The sequence below is a fragment of the Taeniopygia guttata genome, chromosome 1, assembly GCF_048771995.1.
Source record: "Taeniopygia guttata chromosome 1, bTaeGut7.mat, whole genome shotgun sequence".
Lineage (NCBI taxonomy): Eukaryota > Metazoa > Chordata > Aves > Passeriformes > Estrildidae > Taeniopygia > Taeniopygia guttata.
This window is the reverse complement of record NC_133024.1, coordinates 56,466,770-56,472,769: the sequence shown is the minus strand read 5'-3', so window position 1 is coordinate 56,472,769 and position 6,000 is coordinate 56,466,770.

Below are 6,000 nucleotides of genomic sequence, written 5' to 3'. Positions count from 1 at the left end.
CTTCGTTTTGGTTTCTTTTTTTTTTTTTTTTTTTTTTGTTTCCCAATTCACTTTATATCTGAGCTTAATAGGTTAATTAGGAGTTAAACACATTGCAAATTAAAATCTGGAGATGTTTTGAACTTTCAGATTCCCATGGTCCAGGAAGGTATGTCTAGGTATGCTCTGTTTCCATCCCTCAAATGTCCTTTAGAGAGGGCTAAGATTTTCCAGTTGACAATAGAGCATGTGATTGGACAGCTTCACTGTCCAATACAAATTTTGCATTTGAACATTTTGGAAATCTCTTATATTTTAATTCTGATGGCTTCTGATTTTAGTTTGAATGAATTATTTTTTTCTGATCTGTTACCTTTAATATATTTCCCGATTTTACAGTGTAAACAAATGCAAATGAGGAAAAATATTTTTATTGTTGTTTTTTTAAAAATTTTTGGAAATAAATAAGGCAAATGTATAATGCACATGGCAAATTACTTCTGTTTCAATGCTCCATTGTTTTAATAATTTAATCAGTAATAATGGTGTATACCTAATTGTTATGCTACAGAGAAGAAAAGGAAAAAAAAAAAAAAAGAGGGTCAAATTTAAAATTTAATTAAAAACACAAGAGAAAAAAAAAGCTTTCTTTGCAAGAAAAGGAATCTACAAATAGAAGAAAAATGACAAGCTATGGGTAGAGATTCCTCAATTAATTTGATATCTGTTCAAGATATGTTAATTTTTAAGGATACAATTTAAGGTTATTTATTGCCATCATATCCCACGCTATGTGTATATCTATGTAGGATAAATGTAAAATTTTTATCCCTGCAGATGATACCAATAATTAACTACCTAAGAACCAAGTAGAAGCAAGAAAAATGAGTACTCATACCATTTCTCATTTCTCTAATATTTTGTGAACACTGAACCATTTTGTGTTTCATAGTTTAACTCAGGCTTCATTCCTGAGTTAAAGGTGCTTTAGAAGTGGCTAACAATCATCAGTATTTTTATTTAAACCCACCCTGTAGCTGTAATTGTAAAGGAACTGTTTTTCTTTAAATGCATTCATGAAAAAAAAAAAAAAAGAGTTGATCCATATGCTGCAGGCAAGCTTGACATAACTATAAATTGTAGCATAGCTGAAATCTAGCTCTGGCAAAGTGTATTCATTCAGTTCTGTCTAAGTATTACACCCAATTCAAGGCTTCTCAAAATTACAAATTTACTTTTTCCTTCAGCGTTCTTTCTCTTTTTCAGGCTAAATCTAATCCCCTTCCGTCTTTAAATGTCTGGGGGAAAAAGATAAATATGGACTTATCATGTTTATGAATGTCTTCAAAGTAAACTAAAAATAATTAATCAGACAAAAATGTTGGCACATACACATGAATACCACAAAGAGAAGTAAAAAAGTATATAGGAAATAAAATGAATCTTTATTTAATGGATTGAAAAAAGGACTTTGCAGTCCTTGCTTTAGTAAATATACTTAGTTCGATATGTCAGTCATTAGAAAATTCATCAAATTTTGCTGTTTGAAATAGGCTAAGTGGTTAAGAATAATAAGACCCTGTTTGATTTCTAAAGTGTATTTTCCAGATAGCTCAGGGATCAGAATGGAGAAACCTTCCCTCAGAATTGCAGAGACAAGAGGAAAGCTTATCACCCTGTCTCCTTCTACATGGGGTGCCTCTTTCAAGTAAGATAAAGCTAATCAAAGCCTCAAGCATTTGTGTCAGGAGACAGTGAATTAAACATACAAAAACCACTAGGTGGTCTTGTCTTTGTAAGCAGAAGTGATTTGATGTGTGCCTTTATATTTTAATTGAAAGAAAATTCAGCGATACTGCATGCAGCAAAGAGAAAGATCACTGTAATGTATGAATCAAATTGTGTGTGGTCTTAGACACGTGTCTAAAATTGATAAATATTAGAGGATTTTTCACCTTTGCTTCTCTCTGTCCTTGCTGTTTAAAATGAAGCTATTTCAGTATCGATAAATAAATGTATTCCCCAAGGCATAAGCAATTCTCATTCACCTCTACTACAGTGTCCTCTATCACAATGGATTGGCTGACCACGCAATTCTGATTTTGAAATCTGAGTTTCAAGACATGATATTAAGATGCTTTGAGTTGTCATAAAAATTACATTTCTAAAAGAGATAAGTAGGTTTCAGATTCCTAAATGGCGCTGCAACAGGAGTACTTTAGAAACTGTAATGGAGCTATAGGACTCAGTATTCTCAATTGTTGAATTGGAATGATCGCATCATTTATGAAAACACATACCTAGATGTCCTTGACCATTTATGACAGCAGTAATGAGAGAAAACACAGCCAACCTCAATTTAAACAGGAATAAATATGAACCTTTCTGACATCAACTGTCCTTCCTTTGACAGTTTCACTATATACTAACTAAAAAAAAATCACACCACTATTCCAGAACAGATTTCATCTTAAAAAAAAATAATAGAGCTCTTTATTGTCAGCACAGAAAAGCTAAAGATGCTATAAAATAATAAAACACTTTTATTTCTTCCTGTATTTCAGCAATTGGAAGTAGTATTGAATCTGGCTGGTGTGACAGGTCTTGCAACCACACTGTTGATGAATATTGCCAAAGTGGCAATTGTGTTACATACTTACCTACAGCAATCGCATATTTAATATAGACCAAGATTTGTGCTGGCATGTGCATAATCAGTCAAATTTGTATTGCATATATAACCATCACAGAGGAAGAAGAGACACCAGAGTTCAGTTCAGCACACCTGGAGTCTGGACTTTCGTCTGCGAGGATCTGCCTTTCTCTAAACAGGTCATTTAGGGGACTAACCTTTTTGAACAGGCATCTACAGGTAAGTGGTTTCAATTGTGTTTTCTTTTACTACAAACTGGGTAAAAAGAGCTGGGTTCACATACCTCTTTATCTGTGTTTCCTGGGTCATTCTGAGAGCTTGTCCAATTTCACGTGGCATATTGCATCGATCTGTGTTAATTAGAGGTAAGCGCACAGGTCTTGTTTGAGTATTCACCAGCAAGAAATTTTAGTTAGAAATATGCCATTTCAGTTTACTATTTCATACTTCCTCCATTGAAGTAATGGCTTTAGCATTACCTTAACATTGTGTTATCTGTGACAGCATTAAATCCTAAAGTTGCTGATGAGGAAATGTGTCACTCAAATCAAACTCCCCCTCTTTGTCATCACACCCTGAACTTACAGCCTATGCACCTAGGTCCCTAAACCCTTTGCAGCCTCCCAGAGTCAGGCTGTTCTTTGAAAGCACAGCCCCTTGGAAAATAACCCCATATTTTCACTTGTTTTCCTCTTTCCTTTTCTCTGACCTGTGTTTGGTGTCCCATTGGCAGAGTTAATCTGCTCCTCCACAAGATTCTAATTTGAGAGAGGAAGAGTTGTAGCCCCAAATCTGTCTTTCCTCCAGTTCATATTTAGGTTCTTCTGAAGCAGTAGTCTGTTGTCCTCCCCTGTGGCCATGACAGGAAGTCTCTAAATCTTCAGTTTCTTCTAAACATCATGTTCCAGTGGAACATGCACTGGGTGAAGCTTTGGATATCAATAACAGCTATTAACTTTCCATCACAGCACTATGCTCACTTCCACCTTCCACAGGTTCAATCAGCTGCCACTTCCTCCCAATTATGCCATGAGTTCAAGTAATTCTAAATTGTAGTTCTAACAGTGGAAACACAAACAGGACTGTGATACACTGTAGTTCTGCTATATGGTTTGCACTGTTAGGTGATTGTGTGCATAACACAGACACAGTTCTCTTGTTTACTAATCCATTTTTACCATCAATATTGGAGTTTGGATTTCTGGATTATGGAGTTCTTTTCTATCTTCTTCCTAAAATGAAACTGAACTAATTCACATATTTTTGAATGGATGTTTCCCCTTGTATGCTCTTAATAGCTTCTTACAGATGTGACAAACTTTAAAGCGGAGGGGTTTTTTTTCCCTGTGTTTTGGGGTCTTTTTTTTGGTCTTCTCTTTTCTTTTCTTCTGGCAAGGCAAGCAATACTTTGCAATCAGCTTAGCATATAATACATTTGGTTCTGAAATAATTGATGTATATCAACTTTATACATAAAACATGACAAAAGCCCATCAGCTATACTTTGCAGTCAGGAGATTAAAAATAAAAAATATTGTTAAAAGGTTGATTGGCAAAAATGACCTAGTTATTCAACTAGTTTGCATCAGTGTCTTTTCAATGACAAGTAAGCTCTTTAAAAAGTCTCATTCTGTTTGATAAAAAGTCTTTTTAGAGAGGAGCTTGAATTTACGCTTCCAGATTTTGTTTTTGAAGACTTTTAAAATGTTTGCTCATTTGAAACATTGCATCTAATCTAGTAAGACACATAAGCTAAGCAAACAACTTCTAAAATAATATGTGTACATCAGCAAATCAAAAGACCATCTTAGCATTGAGATTAAAAATATTTTTTTCCTGAATTCATGAAATAAAGATTGTAGAGTATAGATGACTTATGAATGTGCATGTGTGTGTATATATTTAATCCTACTTTGATTTACAAATTATGAGCAGTACTACACAATTCAAACTATCAGAATTATTGAGCAAAAACATCGAGGAGCATCCTAATCAGTATGAATAGGCATAGTACAATTAATTTCTTAGATATAGAATTAGCATCAATATGGCAACATCTATAGAGACTAAAAACACACTGATCTACAAACCTGTGCTTATTTTGCACCCAGATGGTAAATTGCATTCTTTTGTTTGTGCTTAAACTAATAGCACAAGAAATAATATAAACATATTGCAAAAACCTATCTTCATTATATATAAGTAATATCTAAAATGTCTTCTTCCCCAAATCTTAAAGAACTCATTATTCTTATGTGCATCTGGAGGTTAAGTAAAAGTGAATATAAAAGTTGAATCTTACAGGAGATCTTAGAAATCTGCACATATTATTGGAATGATACATTTGAGGTGAGATACCTGAACAAGAACTAGAGCCAATTGGTATATTGTATAAGTCATTCTTTGCATAAAAACTAATAGCAGAACTGTCTATGAACCAAAGTGCCACTTTGCCAGTTTCTGAAAATAATAGAATAATGATAAACAAATAAATTTATCAAATAGAAATTTTAATTTAAGTTCCTGAATGTTCAAAATATGTTCAGACAATTAAAAAGAATCACAGAAACATAGAACTAAACCATATGACTAAGGGTACTAATCAGATGCCCCTTGAACTTTAGCAGGCTTGGTGCCATATCCATACTCCCAGGGAGACTTTTCCAGTGATCACCCATCCTCTAAGTGAAAAACCTTTTCTTAATGACCAGTCTGAACTTCCCTTGTTGGCACAGCTTCATTCCATCTCCTTAGATCCTACTACTGGTCGCCAGAGGGAGGAAACCAGCCCCTCTGCCTCCTCTGTTCTCCTTGAGGAAGCTGTTGACTTTGACGTGGGCACCTTGTAGCCTTCTTTTCTCCAAGCTGACAAACCAAGCAATCTCAGCTGCTCCTCTTGTCTTCAAGACCTTTCACCCTCCTCTGGACACACGCTAATAGTCTGATGTCTTTATCCTTTGTGTGTCCAAAACGCCACACAATACTCGAGGTGAGGCTGCAGCAGTGCGGTGTAGAGTAGAACAATCACCACCCTCAACCAGTTGTCATTGCGTGCCTCATACATCACAGGGCATTGTTTGTTGGCCCTTTTTGCTGCCAGGGAACACTGTTGATGCATGTTAAACCTGCTATCAACCCAAATCCCCTAGATCTCTTTCCACGATGCTGCACTCCAACTTCTCATCCCCCAGTTTGCTTGTATAACCAGGGTTATCCCGTCCCAGGTGCATAACCTGGCCCTTACTCTTATAAAAACAAAATCATTTTGAATGATCATTTCCAAATAACATGATCAGCTCAGAGTAGATGATGGATTTATCTTGGCTAAGCTTTGAGTCAAGAAATTTCAAGAAAATTAACCCAGAAGA